This window comes from Calliphora vicina, chromosome 1 (assembly GCF_958450345.1).
Source record: "Calliphora vicina chromosome 1, idCalVici1.1, whole genome shotgun sequence".
Taxonomy (NCBI): Eukaryota; Metazoa; Arthropoda; class Insecta; order Diptera; family Calliphoridae; genus Calliphora; species Calliphora vicina.
This window is the reverse complement of record NC_088780.1, coordinates 142997473-143007998: the sequence shown is the minus strand read 5'-3', so window position 1 is coordinate 143007998 and position 10526 is coordinate 142997473.

The window sequence follows — 10526 nt, the reverse complement described above, 5'->3', positions numbered from 1 at the left end:
ACTTCAAATTAGCCACGTTCACTGACAATGATATCAAACTTTGGAGAGATTCCCTTTATTGTGTAATTCCCCAAGACCACTTTATTAAGCAAAGATTCGGCAACGTTGCTAGAGCTTGATGTATAATACAATTTGTTATAAATAATTTTTAGAAATAGTGAATAATTAATTTACTAAAGAATTAGTTACTCAATTTAAAACCCGAATTAATGAACGACATAAAAAAGTTCTTAATACATTTATATTGTATTTGAATTCAGGATCATGTCCAACTATCTCAAATTTGTTAAAGCATAGCTCCAAAACGGAAACTAAAGGGTCAATTGTTTAGTAGATTGTTCGGGAGTTAATCTGATCAGAGTATTTCTGATGAAAATTTAATGATGAACCTTGTTTTCGAATGCTTTTTAACATTATCAATACTTGAATGTTTACTTTAACGTTATTTTTTGATTTTCTTTAACAATAAAATATTAAAAAACCGACATCAAAACTTAATTTTTTACTTTTTTTGAAAAATATAAATTATTCGAATAATTCGATTAAGTTTAAACGTGTGATCGAATTATTCGAACAAGTTAAAATCTCTTATTCGAATTATTCGTTTTATTCGAACAAGAGAAAAATCGAATAATTCGATTACCCTAGTATTGACCGATCAGAGACTGAAAGTGCGAAAAATTGTTTGATAAATAAGCATCTCAAATGGATCAGTGTTGTCAATATTTAATAATCAATTGGTTGCACAAAATGGTACAAACATGCGCAGTTTCCATATCCATGAATTTGACTACCAAATGCACTCTTTATATCCAACACCAACATTCTTCTCCACAGAGAGAAAACAAATTCGTAGTAGCAACGGAATGTGTTGCCAATCGAATGATTCTGCCATGGTGACCGAATTTTACAGTTGTGGCTACAAAATTTTATAGTTGCTTCAACCGAAATTCTTCCCTAAAACTGATTTTCTGTTGCTACAAACGAAAAAACTATTTATTTCAATATTTTCAAATAAAATCAATAAGAAGAATTGAAAAATTCAATTGCAATATGAGTGTACTTTTAATAAAATATGCATTTTATAAGGTTTTTTAAATCAATAAAACCGACTTCCCGATAATTTTTAAATATTAAAAATGATATGTAGGTCAAAAAAAATTTATTTGGCTGTTTAGTAAATTTAACAATTTTTAAGATAATTTTACTTGGAAATCATGTCCAAAAGGGCAGTTGAAAGTTGTATTTGCATCATTAATGTATTTGTTTTTAAATAAATATATTTTTAGTTATGCAATCTAAAGAGGACATAATTATATTTCAAATACATCTTAAATCAATAAAATCCGACAGCAGCTTCATAAGATATGAATATTTAAAGTTAAAGCCCTAGTAAAGGTTCATGATATTTTCGAAATTTCTAAGAATAAAAATTAAAATGTCTAAAGCTTGTTTATTGAATATGATCAAAATCGAATGATCCAAGGATAAAAACTTTTTGAGTTATATGTGCTCTTTGGTGCAATTATTGAATTTGATCGATTTTTTGGCTTAATTCCTGAAACTTAGAAACACTAGTAGTTTTTTAAAATGAAACAAGTTTTGATATTTATTTGAGTGTAATGACTAGGCGGCGGATTTTTATGCATTTATTAAAATATTCTTCAAAAAATTAAAAATATGACCTAAAAATTAAAAAAATATGCACATATTTTTGTGCAGAAACAAAAAATGTTTAACTGTGGATCGCGCAATGTCTAAAAAATATACAACAGTACTCCCTGCAATTAGGACTTTTTAAATTAAACCAGAAAGGAAAAAGTTAAAGTTTTAAAATTATTAGATTTTGATATACCCCAGAGGAGAAAACCTTAGCGCACGGCCGAAGGCCGGCAATGCAAAAACTTTTCAGAAGCCAGTTTTTGATACACCCCAGAGGAGAAAAACTTAGCGCTACACTAAGAATAATTTCACTTTTGTAGTTCCTTTTTTTATATCACATAAATAAATTGCTTCGCATTGGGAATTATTTCACTTCTATTGGGATTTATTTCATTGGGAGTTATTTCGCTTTTTTGGGACTAATATTTTTAAAATTATGAAACCGCCGATTATTGGGAGTAATTTCATTTTAGCCTTTGGTAGTTAATTCATTTTTCAAGATTGGGAATTATTTCATTTTTGATGGGAATTATTTCATTGGTAGTTATTTCATTGGGATTTACTTCATTTGGGAGCTATTTCACGGTGCCGCTATTTGTAATGCTGAGAGAAGCCAATTGGTTACTTTGTACATCTCATGTAATCTAGCGTAAAGACAATTGAATTTAAGTGTCTCTAATTAATATATAGTGCATTTGCATATAAATCCACCCCCTAGTAATGGCCATAGAGAAACATAGAGAGGAAACTATAAAAAAACTCAAACAAAAAAATTGCCCAAAATATATGTGTTGATTTTGTTTTCACATAGTTTTTTCTACTAATACATTCTCACCACTTAGGCTTCTGACAACTAAGTAAGGTCTTTGACAGGAGAGTTTCCGCTCTATGTCTATTCTCTATGGTAATTAATTGTTATGGATTTTCATATTTAATTATATCATTTAATTTAGAATTCAACGTTATTTGTCATAAATCAATGGCATTTTATGGTAATAAAATTTTAAAACCGTTACAAATTTTATAAAGTCATTTATTATTTAATATGTATGCTTCACTACATAAATGAATATGTATAAGTATTAGTCTGTTTGTAATATTTGTTAAATATAATTATTGGCCATTTAAAATGTGGGCCGTTTGTGGGCCGCAAATACACGCACGCAATGACAATGACCAGGTTTGTTACTCAATTAATGCCTGTAAAAACTGTTGCATATACGTATTTTCATTTTTTTTTTTTTTTTGCTTTCAATTATACCTTCATAAATATATAGTTAATAGCTTGTAAATAATATTTAATTTTACGCATCAGTTATTAATGTTATTGTTGGTAAAACTGTGCTGTCGCTAAATTTTTGTATGACTTGTGTTAAAAGGGTTACAAATAAAGATAAAGTTGTTAAAAATTATATATTCTTGAAATCTTAAACTCATTATAAATACAGTTTTATGATTAATACCAAATTCGATATAATATCCATAATGCAAAAATGTTTATTGCCAAGTAATGAGTTCAAATGCTAAATTCTGTTACTTCACTACTTTCACAATAGCATTTTAACTCATTACTTTAACACGGTGATGTGTGTCATTACTTTAATATCACTAAAACTAGTTACAACTAACGATAGTTCTCACAGAAGCCATTATCAGTTCAAACAGAATGTGCTTATTCAAATGACTAGAAAGTAAGCAGTTATATAACGGATAATAAATAACACATTATACATCTACTTCTAAGTAATGCAAACGGTATGTAGTAGTCATTTAAAAGAAAGTTATTGCGTAATTGCAAGTCATTAAGAAGTTTTTGTTGGCTAAATGCCGATGGAGCGTAAAGAGAAAATCGCAATTGTCGTTAGGAGTAATTTACAAAATGAACTGAATGTAAAACCGAACTACAATGATTGACACCTCTGTTTTGTATACAATCATTAATTTGTTTAGTTAATAATACGGGAATTTATACATAAATATTATCGTTACGTGGTTAATATTGTGTTTGATTGACCAACATAATAATTACATTTATTTTATTGATGATTTATCATAATTTAATTAATATGTGTGTAAAAAATTAACCCATTTAGAAACAGCGCAAAAAATTTCTAACAAATATTGACTTAATAAGAACACAGAACAAATTATTACCAATTCTCATTCAACTAAATCGGGTTTTTGGTTTCAAATTAAAATTTATTAAAGTTTTTAATTAATTTTAATAAAGGTAGAATCAATCAGGTACAATTATTAAAAAATATGTTCCAATTAGAATTCACCTTAAGTGTCAAACAAAAGAACATGAAAAATATGGAATGTCTAAAAAAATTAATTAAATTCCAGTTTTGTTGAAAAAAATCAATTTGAAAAGTTTATGTGTGAAAAAAAATTAATTTTTCGAAATAAAAATATGAAAAATTAAAGTTTAACGCAAAAAATTTCTAAAATCGCCCACAAATCAATTGAAAACATATGGACATAACATCCATAGTTTGACGTTATAGGGTTAAATATTGACAATATCTCCCTAATAATTGTACCTGGTTGATTCTGCCATGATTTTAACATTTTTGTAAACATTTGAATAAGCAAAAACAAATTTTCAGTCCAAATATGAAGCTGTCAAAATAATAAAAAATGTGAAACAAAATAAATAAAATTTCCCGGTTATATAGAATTCATTTTATCCATTTTACTTAAGATAAATAATCTGAAATGTCCAGACTAGTAAACTACCAACCAGTTTCAAGCGGGTCCATGTAAGTAATAATAATTATTGCATTGTAATTTTACACCTTTGTAATTTTTAAAAATTCTTTCTAAGATTACTTGGAGAAGACAGTTCACGGAAATAAGTTAAAATATCTATATGATGGTCTAAAGGATGGAGTAAGATAATTATTATTTTTTGTATCGGTATTTGTATTCTTTTAAATAATTTCAAACATTACATTTATTGAATATTTTTTAATCCCAAATATTTCTCTTATTGGTTTTATTAATAATTTTGTTTGATTTTATTTTAAAAACTTTCAATATTTTGTTTTGCTAATAGTATATTTTTTTAATAAAGAAAAAATACATTTTTAAATGTGAACAATTTACGATTTTTACCACCGTATTCATAAAAAAAATTTTAAATTTAAACAATGTTTTAAAGCAAAATTTCCATACAAAATTTGATTTTAAAACGTTGTTTAAATTTAAAATTCGTTTATGAATACGGCCTTTAGTATTTCATTGTAAAATTTCATTGATAGGTCCTATTTTAGTAAAAAATATTATTTGAGTTTATGAATTTTGTGTTAGAATATGATTTAAGATTTTAAAATATCGAACTTTTGTGGATTTGGTTAGAAATATAATGATCTGAAATTGAACTAATTTTCGGAATTAAATACTTATTTACAAAGTTATTGATGCTTTAATATTTTTTGTAAGAAATATGAGTGATCTCCAATCGAGCGCATTATCAGAATTAAACGTTTATTTACAAAGATTTATTGAGTTTTTCATATACGCTTATTTGTAAAGTTATTTATGATTTAACGTTTCTTGGGGTTTTCATATAAAAAATCGATTTTTGGTGCGAAATATGCCTTTTCTGAATTAAATGATTTTTTACAAAATTAATTGCAATATAAAATTTTGTTGAATTTTTCAAATAAAATATTAATTTATGGTCGGATATATGAAATGATTAATTAACGCAGATAAACACAGCGCCTTTTCTCAATATATTTACAAAAAAAAAATAAATGTTTGGTCAAATATACGAGTCATCACAGATCGAGCTCATATTTTCAATTTAAAGCTTATTTATAAAATATATAAAATCGATTTTTATCGAGCGTCTTTTATTTAAAAAGTAATATAAAAATTTTTGCAAAAATTATGATTATATGAGATTACTCAAATAAATTTTTACTTACAAAGTTATTTACGGTTTAATATTTTTTTTCAGATAAGTGATCACAGATCGAACAGATTTGCTCAATTAAATGCTCATTTACAAAGTTATTTACGATATCAAATTTTTGATTTTTCATATAAAAAAGAAATGTTTGGTCAAAATTATGTGCGATCACAGATCGAGCTCATTTAATCTATTAAACTCATGTTTACAAAGCAATTAGATTATTCATATAAAAACAAGTAAGAAAGTATGGTCGGTTAAGACCATCGTAACAAAATTTGGTGACCTGAATTTCGTGTATATAAGACTTATGTGGTGTGAAATTTGTATAGATACATACATATAGGGGGATTTCACGTCAAGTGAACCAACTATTAAAATCGATGTTTTCCGATCGGGATGAAATTTGCACCAAGGTTAGACCTATTGGATAGTAATACAGACACAATTTTGGCCAAACATTTGATTTTTCTCATCCATGTAACTTATTACCTATTGTTCTTAGCAAAATGTGTCCCAAATAGTTTAGATAGCTATTTCTTCAATATTTCGAAAAAAATATTTAAAAAAAAAAATAAAAAAATTTTAATATTTTTTTTCCGAAATCAAAAACTCTTTTGACTTTTTTTCAAAATGGGCCTTTTTTAAAAAAAAAAATAAAGCTTAGATTTTTTCTTGAGGACCTCTTTGGTCGCTTAGTGGGATGCGAGTTCTATATATATTAAAAACAATGTATTGTAACTCGAAACATGCAATTTTTGATTTTTTTTCCAAAATCAAAAACTTTGTTGACTTTTTTTTCGAAATGGGCCATCTTTTTAATTTTTTGCTCAACAGAAAGCTCAAATATTTTCCTTGAAGACGTAGTGGTATGCGAGTGGGATATCTATCAAAATAAATGTTTTGTAACTCAAAATATGCAATTTTTTATTTTTTTTTTTGCAAAATTTAATTTTTTTTTCAATGGGCCCTTTTTAAATTTTTTTTTTTTTTGCTCAAAAGAAAGATTGGGTCAAATCCTTTAAGACCTATTTGATTGCTTAGTGGCATGCGAGTGGGATATATAGCAAAATAAATCTTTTGAAACACAAGATATACAATTTTCGAACTTTTTTCCAAAATGGGCCATTCCTTTAAGAGCTTTTTGGTTTCCCCCCTCTAACTCCGAGAGTTCTTGACCGATCTTGTTGAAAAATTTGTGCAAATTTCATCCCGATCGGAAGACATCGATTTTATAAGTTGGTCCACTTGACGTGAAATCCCCCATATATAAATTAAGCATTTATAACCGATAAAGTTCAATTTCGCGGGGACATTTGTATGGGGGCTAGGTGAAATAATGGACCGATTTCAGCCAGTTTCAATAGGCTTCGTCCTTTGGTAAATTTAATTTACCAAATTTGAACGAAATATCTTCAAAATTGCGACCTGTACTTTGCGCACAAGGTTTACATGGATATCCAGCCAACCAGGCAGTCAGCCAGCCAGACGGAGGGACGGACGGACATTGTTTAATTGACTCAGAAAGTGATTCTAAGTCGATCGGTATACTTTAAGGTGGGTGTTGGACTAATATTTTTGGACGTCACAAACATATCCACAAACGCATTATACTCTCCCCACTATGGTGGTGTAGGGTATAATAAATTTTAACATAATTAGCAACTCTGCAAATTAACATTAACTTCATTCTTGCACATTATAAAGTGTGTAATTTAAGTGAGTGTATTCCTGTGAATTATAAACGTGTATTTGTATAAAATCAAAGAGTGTGACTATTGTTGTTACAATATTAAACTACTAAACTGCTTTTTTTTGCAATTAAAAGAATACCATTTATTTAAAGGAAATAAACAATAGTTTTCGAAAGGTAATAAAATATTCCACTTTTGTCAACTCGTTATTAATTTTTGAAAATTGTATTAATAACTTAATTCAAAATACATCAAATACCGTTACCGAAATAATAAAAATTAGGGTTACCGTTACCTTTTTACGGTTTTTAATTGGCAGCCAAACTTAATATAAATTGTTAAGCAGATATTTACTTCTATTGTTTTAGTTGATACACTTAAACAATATTCGTTCTTTAATTTCTCAACAAAAAATTCTAAAATTCTCCATCGTTTAGCAAATAATCTGAAATGTAACAAATGCCTATATCTAAAACGTGTGTATATATTTATGTACGAATATTTAATTAGAGCAATCTGAATAAAACGATTATAAATTATTTAAATTGTGTTTTATTTTATGGAATATTAATAAAGTTTAATAATTTAATACAACAAAAAAATGCTTTTTAATTTTCGAAACACAAGCAAATAAATAAATGAATATATACTCAATAAAGTTTCTTTTATGATTTATTTTTTGCTGTTGTACTTTTTAATTCTTTTTCGCATTCGACAACAATTTACAAATTTTCAATTTTCCTACGAAATGTTACATAAAAAAAACAGATGTTGTTTTACACTCCCAGCCAAACTCGAACAATCCAACACACCAAACAAAAAAATGTATTGAGAAACTTAACGATTTTACATAAATGAAATACAATTGTAAAATAACATTTTTCCTTTACGCGCACACACAATTTTTCAAATTATCCACAAATAAAAATAAAAAAAAAGCTGAACAAAAATCATAATAATGAAAATATATGGGAAAATTATGAGGCATATTGTGTTGTTATAATATTGCCCTCATTGAGGAAATCATTGTATGTATTGGCATAAGGACGATGAATACAACAAAATAAAATATACAAACTTTTACAAAAGTCTAACAATATTTTACAATCAAAAAGTTTTAGTATTACACTTGGTCTCCCCTCCCTAGAAACCGCCGTAAATTGGTGGGTAAAAAAAAAAAACATGAAGTCATAAGAAATTAAGTGCAAATTTTTGTAATTTTAAGAATTACAAATATCAAATGAAAATTTCATTTTAATGAGATCGTTCGAATACCAAAAATACTTGATGAATTTCAATATAGACATTTTCCATTTTTTTTTTTTGCCTTCCTCTTTTCAAATATGCACGAGGATAAGACGATATGAATATAAAATGACGATAAAAAGGGCAGTTTGTGTATTTATTATTTTCTCGTTAAATTTTATGTGACATTTTAAGTAAGCAAAACAAATTCAATATGAACGTCCAGAAAAAACTTATACATTTAAAGATACATAAATTATATGTAAATAATCCATTAAACGGTTTAAAGTATTGTAAATAAAATATGTTGATTTCATATTACTCACTGACAGATTAAATACAATAGATACAGATAAAGTTTAAAAGCTCTTAACAGAACAATTTGTTTTGTCCAGAAGAACAATAAGAAGAATTTGGCAGTCAAAAATGTGATTGAAAGTCTCATGGGACGAACAAGTGTGCGATATTTTCTTGATATCTTGAATAGTTTTTATTTTAAAAACCAAGTGGTTAGATTTATCTGATTTAAAAAACATTCATTCCACATCACCTAAAAATGTTTACCTTGGGTCTATAGATTTTATTAATTTTTAGCATTTCGATTTTGAAAGAAGTCCTCGTAGCCCGAGTAGGTTTAAATCATATATTTTGCTGTAAAATATCATTGATTTGTTAGAGCATATTTTTGCAAAAATTTTTGATAATGCTTATTTTGCTATATTTTACTTAAAAAAATATAATTTTTAGTCGTCAAAATGCATGAAATATTTGAAAAAACGTACTAATCTTTCAAAGGGGGCAAGGTTTGTGGAACTCCTGAGGAGTAAATAAAGGCTTTTTATATAAGTATTTGATATTGTTGAAAACCTTAGGACTTCAAGATTAATATTTTAGTAAAATTCAAAAATTTTGTAAAATTTTGCTACGTCATTTACCTTAAAAACTAAAAAATTATAATATGGTGATTTTCCACGAATAAAAATATAAAATTTAAATTCAAAATTTTAACAGTCAAAGATATCATAACAAAATTTGGAACTAATATAGACTCAAATATCCTTAAAGCAATGGCATTATAATTTTGTGACCCTTTTTATTTTTAAATACCGAAATTCCTAAAACGAGGGAAATGTATTCCAAAAACTGAGTTTTTTTCAAAAGTGCCTACAGTGACGTTATTTACCGTGTGATAGTAAAAAGCTTTGTAGATCTTTAGGAAACATAAACAGTTATACAAATAAGCAGGTCATTCATGGATCGGTGCTTTGCCTTTTTAGAATTTTTTACTCAAAACGAAATTTTTTTTAAAAAAATTTGACAAGTTTGGATAGGTCTAGGAGGTGCTATGTCCGCCTAAGTGAACCAAATATTACTTTACACGCTTTTGCCTTAAGTTATTTTTTCGGATCATATAAAAATTGTTTATACCTGAAGAAATTTTTTTTATAGAAATTAAAAAATAGGGCCCTTTTTACATGTTCCAACTCTTAGCAAGTTTTTATTATTTTATTTAGAATTTTATCGCCAATATAGCTGATATTTTAAAAATAAATTTCGACCCTCTGTAGGCCCGCCATATCTAAAAAACCATAAAAAGATTAAGCAAAACTAGAAAACAATAATCAATAAATCTGAATATCTCTTCAAGTAATAGAGATACCTACACACGTAAGCGTAAAATTTCAGCTTATTCGGATTATAAATGCAATTTTGGGGATTTTTTTTTAAAAAATTTGAGACCCGATGTGACCAAATTTGAGGTGCACTGAGGGTGTTCAGCTAGGAAGCTGAGCAAATTTAAATCAACTCGAAAATACCTCAGCTCCAAGCATGTGATATTTCATAACAATATCTCGAATAGTTCCCGAGATACCGAATTATTTGCAAAAAGAACTTTTCTAAACCCCTGTGCTTCGGTGATGAACGATTTCGTAACTTTAATTGTGGCAGCTCTTTATTCATTTATTACTAGATTAAAATTAAGATTGGATGCTATTTTACAACAC